This window comes from Odocoileus virginianus, chromosome 15, assembly GCF_023699985.2.
Source record: "Odocoileus virginianus isolate 20LAN1187 ecotype Illinois chromosome 15, Ovbor_1.2, whole genome shotgun sequence".
Taxonomy (NCBI): Eukaryota; Metazoa; Chordata; class Mammalia; order Artiodactyla; family Cervidae; genus Odocoileus; species Odocoileus virginianus.
The window spans coordinates 53,070,849-53,080,043 of record NC_069688.1 but is presented as its reverse complement, the minus strand read 5'-3'; the positions used below and the strand labels follow the sequence as shown (position 1 = coordinate 53,080,043).

Sequence of the window (9,195 nt, the reverse complement as noted above, 5' to 3'; positions counted from 1 at the left end):
CTCGATTTACTCCAAGAGCCCTTCCTTCTCTGGAATTGGATTATTCCATCCTACCTTGTATATTTCCTTCCCTCCCCTCTCCAGACATTGTCACCTTTAGATGAGCTCACAGGAGTCTGTCAATAAATCCTTGCAAACTTATAAACAAATGACTCAGAGTAGTAGAAAACAAGCCTTGAACTGTACTCTGTGCAAATTCTCATCTTGACATTATTTTTACTCCCCCACAGAATGTGAAAAATGCCAACTCTTGTCATTGTTGGTGGGAGTGCCCATTGGTACCAACCATTTTTACAGTCCCTCTGGCAGTATCTTACAAAACTCAAGATGGTCAAACTCTATGACTCAGAAGTTCTATTCCTTAGTAGACATCTGAGAAACTCTTGCACTTCTGCCCATGACAAAGCCATGACTGGTATAGCAAAAAAACAAGCATAATCACCTAATTTCCATCAACAGAAAGATGAACAAATAAATTGTAATATAGTCATACAGTGGGATACACTAGACCAATAAAAGAAATAAGTAAACCAGAACATCATGTGTTAGCATGGTATCTTTTTAAAAAAAGCTTAATAATGAAAGCAAATCTCAGAAGGATATACACCAAACAATTCCATTTAAGGAAATTTAAATTTAAATAAGTGAAACCACAAAATGTGTTGTGTAGGGATTCTTAATGATGTAATAAAAATATAAGGACCTCAGACAGAATGGTAAACAGTAGAGCCCACCTCCTCCAGAATGGAGAGATTTGAAGGTGATTTGAACATGGGTACCCAGGGGCTTCAACCAGCCTGCTACTATATTATTTCTTAAGAGGGATAGTTGGTAAACTGCTCATCATTATAATAGTATCTCTGCCGTTTTGTATATCTGAACTATTTTATAATAAAAAACACTTTAATATATTTGAAGTTACTCATTCAACTTAAAACAAGAGCAGTCACTCTGGGTTTTATTGGGCTCCTATGCGTGTGTCTGGCTGGTGGTAAAGGGTTCCTTCTTCCCTTCCTGAGATGAGAGATGCCAGGTGAATTCTAAGCTTTCTTGCTGTGACCCTAGGACCCTCTCTCCCTGAGCATATTCTCAGAGGACCCTAGTGAGTATTTGGGCCAAAAATTTGAAAGATGTTTGCCTTCAGCCTGGGGACCAGGTACAAGATCCTTTCTGCTCCTTTCAGGATCTAGCAAGAGAAAGGGCTGAAAAGAAAGAAGGGCAAATAGATCAGAATTTAGCTCTAAAGTAGGTATTATTATGGACTTTCCCAGTGACTCAGTGTTAAACAATCCGCCTGCAATGGAGGAGATGCAGGAGACGTGGGTTCGATCCCTGGGTCGGGAATATACCCTGGAGGAGGCATGGCAACCCGCTCCAGTGATCTTGCATGGAGAATCCCAAGGACAGAGGAGCCTGGTGGGCTACAGTCTATAGGGTCGCAAAGAGCAGGACACGACTGAAGAGACTGAGCACAGATATTTTTATAGATGCATCTTTACTCTTCTGGCCAGAAGGAAGGCCAAGCCTTTTGGTATTTACATCAGGCGTGCAGATGAAAACAGTTTATTCCACCCAAGAAAGCCCATGGCAAAAACTGCATGCCTCCTGTTCCCCTCCACACCACGTACTACACACCTGTCTTTCAGCATTGCTCAGAGGTAGGAGGAAGGGGGATGTCATCCTACGTTAACAGGGCATTTTATTTGTCTCCTGCTGATAAACTGTATAAAATGATGTCAACACAATATCTGCTTCTGAATCTACCATCTCACTGGCTCTTTGCTCCTTCTATGAAAGAGCATAGGGAGATTATAGAGTCACCAGGAAAAGCCAGTTAGGGCCAGTGATGAGAGCAGAAGGACTCTGAGCTATGACACTGGCCCTGGAAGGGTGCTTCTGTTCTCTTGAACTCCAGATCAAACCAAAATTTCGTACCAAAAAAAACCTTAGACACAGCTCTCTGTTTTCCCTACTGTCCTAACTCAACACTTAAAACAGGTCAAATCCACTACATTTTGGGCAAATGCGTCATAATTAACTGAGCCCAAGGCTTGGGAAAGATGCTGTTAACATGTCTGGTTTATCCTCAGGACTAAGACTGCAGGAACCCCTTCTTTGACCTGTCTTCCTGCCTTGGATGACCTTGGTGGTTGTGGGATCCACTTCACAGGCTTGCCTTCCACCCTGAGGTTACTGTAGCCTCTGAAAAATAGTACCTCACAGTGAAAATCACTGCAAGTTTGTGTTGCTGTAAGCTTTCATCTTACTTTCTGTCTCAGAGCAGCCCTAAATCAAAGGCAGGTGGGTAGCAAAGGGTGAAGACTGGCAAGGGGATAGAGAAAGAATTTGGGGGTTGCAGGGGAGCAGGGAGGGAGTTGGGGGCTGCAGGACAGAGGGGCTGGGCCCAGCATTTAAAGTCACCCTGCCCCGCCACTCACTGTGTGAGGTGCCCCTGTGACTGGCTTGTAACCTGCCTCTCCTCTCCTTCTCTCCCGCTCTCTCTGTCTCACACACACACACACACACACACACACACACACACACACACTCCTGATGAGGGCAGGCTCTGAGGCCACACTGCCTGCATCCAGATCCTGGCTATGCCACTCAGAAGCTTGATGACCTGGGTCATGTTACCAAGCCATCAGAGGCCTCAGTTTCCTCCTTCTTTCCCAAAGAACATTAGTAGAAATAGTCTCTGCCTTGAACACATCGCCGGGAGGATGAAATGAGTTGATGTGAGTCACATACTTAGTACTAGCACAAAGTAAGTCTAACACTGGTGTTTGGTCAATCAAACTAGAGGGTAAGGTAACCGCAAGGGAAGGGGTAAAGTGAGAGACTGGGACTGCCACATAGACGCTACTATAAATAAAACAGATAACTAATAAAGGACCTGGTGTATAGCATAGTGAACCCTACCCAGTACTCTATAATGATCTATGTGGGAAAAGAACCTAAAAAAAGTGAATAAATTTATGTGTGTATAACTGATTCACTTTGCTGTATACCCGAAATTAACACAACATTGTAAATCAGCTATGTTGCGATACAAATGAAAAGAAAAAACAGCTGTGAAATGTCCCATTGATCATCCTGTCCCCACTTGTCCAGCCTCAACTCGGCCCCTGTAAAACTCTTGAAGAGCCAGGCGCCTTCAGACTGCTGTCCCCAGCTCTCCCCTAAGCAGTGAGCAAGGTCAGGAGGCCAGGGACTCAACCACAAGGGTTCAGAATAACCGTGACTGTGCCGGAGGACAGCCCAAGGCCCCTCTTGCCTCAGCCCTAATTCGAAGGCAGGTGGGTAGCAAAGGGTGAAGACTGGCCAGAGGACAGAGAAAGAGTCTGGGGGTTGCAGGGAGCTTGGGGGTCACGTTTTCTGCGTCTTGCTCAGGCCCGCTGTGGAGGAGGGGACATACGGTAGCCTTTGGCTGCTGGTGGTGTCTCTGGTCCATCAGCCTGCCTTTGAGTGAGGCTGGTTAGACACTGCCCTGTTCTCCCTCTCTGCTGTTAGGTGGGGATTAGAGAAATGGCAGCGTCTCGCACTCTTCCTTTCTCTGCCCTGCAGCCCTGATCGGGGCTCTTGCCACGTGTGCCTGGAAATACTGCTAATGTTTGTGAAATGATTAACATGTGCCTGGTTGTGGGCTAAATAGGGCTTTTCAGATGGTGCTAGTGGTAAAGAACCCGCTTGCCAATGCAGGAGATATGAGAGGCAGGTTCGATCCCTGGGTCTGAAAGATCCCCTGGAGGGCTTGGAAACCCGCTTCGGCATTCTTGCCTGGAGAATCCCATGGACAGGGAGCCTGGTGGGCTACAGTCCGTGGGGCCGCACTGAGTCAGACATGACGGAATCGATTTAGCATGCACACACGTGGGCTAAATGCTAAACTTTAATCCTCCCAAGAAACCCTCAAGGCGGGTACTACTACCAAACTCATTTTCCAAGGAAGGTCAAACACAGGTCAGGGAGTTTAAGTGACGTGACCAGGTCTTACCTTCCCTTAGACACTTCATATTCAGCCCGGAACTGGCTTGACTCTTGCACCTTATCTGTTCAGGGCCCTCTTAGACTTTGAGGGAGGGTGTGGCTCTGGTCCTCTTCTCTTCTGTCTGGGTTTCCTGAAAGCACATAAAGGTTTAACTCAGGGCTGAGTATCGAGTAAGTTGTTAACGAAAGGTAGCTATTATTATTACATAATATTTATTGAATTCGCTGTATTAGGCCCAGGAAGTGGGCCAAGAAAATAGGACACAATTCCTGTCCTCCAGGTGTTTACGTTCTAGCGTGGGGTGGGTGAGCTGGGGAAAAGACACTGGCACCAGAGTAAACTGCGGATGCTTTCGGTAACTGCTGAAAGGCAGCCGAAGGAGAGATAGGCCTGGACTGAGATCATCCAGGAGATGTCTTGGAGGAGGAGGAAGGATGGAGAAGATTTCAGAAAGAACAGAAGTTGTCTAGGACAGGATGGAGAGACTCCATTCTCAGAACCTCGGCAAGATAAGGGTCAGTGTGTGGAGGGCCTCACGGGTTTGGAACTCACCCCTGTGATCAGCATCACTGGGTGTCCGGGCCTGGCGATGACGGGACGCAACATGTGGCTGTGCCGGGAGCAGGACTGGAAGTCTGCCTGCGCAGTGGGGTCTAGTGGCTACATGTCATCATGCAGAAGTCTCAGACTTTTTTAACCATTCATTTTTTGTTAGGCTTTTATGTTGTTTCTCAATTTCCCACTATTATAAATAAGGCAGAGAGGCAAGATGGTAATAGACACGGAACTGATCAGCAAAGAGGCCTGTGTTTGAATTCTTTCTCTGCCGCTTATAAGCAATGTGACCACAGGCAAGTTACCTAATCTCTTGAATCCTCAGTGTCATTATCTATAACATTAAAATGATAATGCTACCTAGCTCACTGTGTTGCTATGAATCCAGGGAAACCACATTTAAGTGACAGATACTATCTCTACATATTTGACTGCTTATCATGTGATTATTAGCTGTCTGACTCTCTTCTTAATAAGACAGTTGTGAGGATCCTTTGCCTTTTTAAGAAGGCCTTGTCACTAACATCCTCGTGCTCGATAAAAGCGAAACCAGCAGGGACTTGTCCAAGGTCACAAGGCAGAAGGAGGACAGTACTCAATGTTGATAATCACGTGCCAGGTGCTTTCCAGGGGCCACTGGTGGTAAAGAACCTTCCTGCCAATTCAGGAGACACAAGAGATGCAGGTTCGATCCTTGGCTCGGGAAGGTCCCCTGGAGGAGGGCATGGCAACCCCCTCCAGTATTCTTGCCTAGTGGGCTCCTCTCCGTGGGGTTGCAAAGAGTCAGACACAACTGAAGTGACTTAGCATCACGCACACACGCAATCATGTGGCAGAGCCCGCTTCTTCACCACCCCTCTGCTCTCCTGCTCCCTAAGTGCTAGCTGGTACCGCGTTTATCATTGCCAGGCTGCTGTTGGCATTGTGGTGGATTCGGGGGAGGCTGAGGGAGGCTCTCAGTCACTTTCAGCTTTTCAAGCTCCTGGTGGAAATGAGAAAATGCCCAAACAGGGCTTTTTAATATGTGGTGTATTCTAGGTGTTTATGTTTCACCATTCACAGTAGTAAGTGTTTATTTAAAAAATGTAAAATGCAATGTCTTCATAGCAATAGGCAAAAGAGATAAGCCCCCGACTGAGTTCCCCCCAAGGATGTTCCGAAGCTTTGGCGTCCCTGACACCCACCCCAGAATCTCCCCCAGAGGAGCAGTGTTGGGGTCAGGAGCTGGGAGGACGGGGGTGCTTACCTTAGAGCTATGGGAGATGATCCCACCATCGCTGCCACTGAACAGTCTTCTGCAAGGCTGGTTTGTGGCGAAGATGAACAGCAAAGTGACTGGAGGGGACTTGGCATGCAAAGTAAATGCTAAACGTTCGTTGTATAAATGTTAACATTTTAGGATCCTGGAAATAATGCCATCCATTTATTTACAAATACACTTTCGTAGCTGGCAGTTATGTTAGATTCCAAGCAGGTTTTCTAAATTTTTTTGAGCAGTTGCCATCCTGTTTGTTCTTAGGGACCAATGCCGAAATCACTACCACCATCCCCCTCCTTCTTTCCAAATGAGAGTATAGACTAAAACTCAGTATTTATTAAACAAATGCTATTTGCAAAGTCCTTTGCTTGGAGTTGTAACAACAGCAGTGACATTAACCGCGGCATTTACTGAGCGCATAGTCAGCTAGGGACCAGGCTCAGTGCTTCCCACACATGGTTTTTACTTAATCCTCAGGACAGCCTTATGAGGTCAGCCTCAGGACAGCCTTATGAGGTCAGTGTGTTATTATCATCATTATTTTTCAGATGAGGAAAAGGAGCCTCAAAGAGGAGGTCTATCAGATTCTATGTCTGTTGGCTTATTGTTGGGACTCTGCTCTTACTAAAAGGCCCAAGTGACAGGTCAGACTGTCCCTTTGCAATTAAGTTTTGCCATCTGTAAAATTGGACTAAATTATTGCTAAGATCACTTCAAAATTCTAGCTTTCTGTCAGAGAGTAGACATTTCATATAATCTGGACATTTTTCTTTCAAATTGTACTTTCCTGTGGATTTTTTCTTATTTTTCTAAATTTTTTTTAAGCTTATAAGTTACAGAAAGAAAAGTGTATACATCTTGATGAATGAAGAGAATGGACACCCACTTGTAACCAGCACCTAGAAAAGAATCATAGGCTTCTATTTCAGTTTCAGAGATCTTATGTCATTAATTCACTCATCTCGTTAATAGTCACTGAGCACCTACACTGTGCTGATAAGGTGATGCAGAGTCAAGAGAATGAGAAGGCATGCCACAAACTGGGAGAAAATATTTGCAAAAGACGCATCTGATCAAGCACTGCTGTCCAAAATACAAAAAGAACTCTTAAAACGCAATAAGAAAACAAACAACTTGACTAAAAGATGAGCCAAAGGATTTAAGAGCTACCTCATCAAAGAATAAATAAATATATATAGCAAGTGAGCATGTGAAAAGATGCCCCACATCCTATGTCATCAGGGAAATAGAAACTAACACAGCGAGATATCACTACACACCTATTAGAACAGAGAAAATCCAGAACACTATCAGTACCAGATGCTGGTGGGGATGTGGAATAATAGGAATTCTCACCCACTGCTGGTGGAAATGCAAAAAGGTACAGTCACTGTGTAAGACAGTTTGGCAGTTTTAAAACTAAGCATATGCTCTTACCATATAAGCCAGCACCGCATTCCTAGATATTTACCCAAAGGAGCTGAAAACTTAGGTCTACATGAAAGCTTCCACACAGATATTTATAGCAGCTTTATTCATCATTTCCAAAACATGGAAGAAACCAAGATGTCCTTCAGTAGGTGAATGGATAAACTAAATTCAGACAATTCAGTGCTAAAAAGAAAGGAACAATAAAGCCATGAATAGACATGGAGGAACTTTAAATGCATATTACTAAGTGAAAGAAGCCCATCTGAAAAGCTACATACTATTTGATTTCAATTATGTGACATTCTGAAAAAAGGCAAAACTATGGAGACAGTAAAAAAAAATTGTTGTTGTTGTCAGGGAGGTAGATAAACAGGTGGAACACAAAGGTTTTGGGGGCAATGAAACTATTCAGTATGATGCTGTAATGGAGAATGCATGTCACTATATTTCCCTTACAACACACAGAATAAACATAACCAAGATTGAATACAAACTGTGGACTTTGGCTCCTAATGATGTGTCGGGGTGGGTTCACGGATGGTAACGAATGTACCGCTCTGCTGCTGGATGTTGATAATGACGGGGGACTGGGGCCAGGGTGTATGGAACTCTTTCCACTCCTGGCTCTGTTTTGCTGTGAACCTGAAACTGCTCTACAAAATAAAGTCTATTTTTAAAGTGATGCAGAGTGGAAGTTGTCATCAGGTGCCCCTAGTTTTAGTCTTGTCACTATAAAACCTGGGACAGACTACTCAATCCTTTCTGGGAAATAAAGAAACAAGACTTGATAAGATCAATGCCCCCCTTTAACTCTAGATCTTGTATCAGAAAAATTATATTCAGGAACTTAAATCATTCCACAAAGCATTTTGGTTTTGCTTGAGCTGAACCCCTCTTCATATTTAATTTTCTCCTGTGACTCTACCAAGAACAATTAATCAGAGTATGCTGTGTGCTGTGCTTAGTCGCTCAGTCGTGTCCGACTCTTTGTGACCCCATGGACTATAGTCCTCCAGGCTCCTCCGTCCATGGGGATTCTCCGGGCAAGAATACTGGAGGGGGTTGCCATGCCCTCCTCCAGGGGATCTTCCCAACCCAGGGATCGAACCCAGGTCTCCCACATTGTGGGTGGATTCTTTGCCAGCTGAGCCACCAGGGAAACCCAAGAATACTGGAGCGGGTAGCCTGTCCCTTCTCCAGGGGATCTTCCCGAGCCAGGAATCGAAAGATGGCCTCCTGCATTGCAGGCAGATTCTTTACCAGCTGAGCTACCAGGGAAGGTAATCATATCTAAAACCTTCCTACATTTGTTAATAGTACACAGAGCACAGACTCCAAACAGATCTGTGAAGAAAGCAAGCCTCCTGTTGCTGCCCTCACTTCCCTTCCCCTCTCTTCCATCTTCCTGGAGCCTAGCTTCCTTGGGCTCTTCTTCCCACCTTGAGGAGACCTGCTGTCGGGAAGGGCCCGCTGCAGTTCTGTAGCTCTCCCTGACATGCTGGTTTCTCCTGGCCCATGAGGAATCACCGTGGCTCCTTCAGTTGTGCCCTGAGGCCTCAGGCCCAGCTCTGTGATGGCGTCAGAGGTGTGGCCTCTATTTCCACGCCCAGCTCCCTGACTGGACTCTAAACCTCATGACAATAAGAACCATCTCTTTCTTGGAGCACAGGCTCAGTTTATACATGTGAATAAAGTCCCTTCCCATCAAACTTTACATTGCTGAGAAAGCCTGCTTTGTCCACCTGCTATGGGGATACATGTTCTCCTCATGATTCACGGATCCTGTGTTTTCAAATTTTCCCACTCACTGGAATGTGTTTGTAACCTCACTTGCATTTCTGTGGTCATTCAAGGACACATGCAGAACAAAGACGCACACCTGTGTCAGATGGTCTTTGTTCAGGCCTGAGTTTTAGTACTGATGGCTGTGAGTTCAACGTTAATGAAGCAACACTATATG

The 9,195-nt window shown here is 45.1% G+C and overlaps 1 long non-coding RNA gene across 1 annotated transcript; it reads right to left on the bottom strand.

Moving 5' to 3' along the window:
• Positions 1 to 600: 600 nt before the first annotated feature.
• On the bottom strand, positions 601 to 8,799 carry LOC139038491 (uncharacterized). Its single transcript, XR_011491528.1, has 3 exons — positions 4,544 to 8,799; positions 3,998 to 4,121; positions 601 to 1,202 (listed from the first exon to the last, which is right to left on the bottom strand). It is a non-coding gene; the product is annotated as an uncharacterized lncRNA (long non-coding RNA).
• Between the last annotated feature and the right edge of the window lie 396 nt (positions 8,800 to 9,195).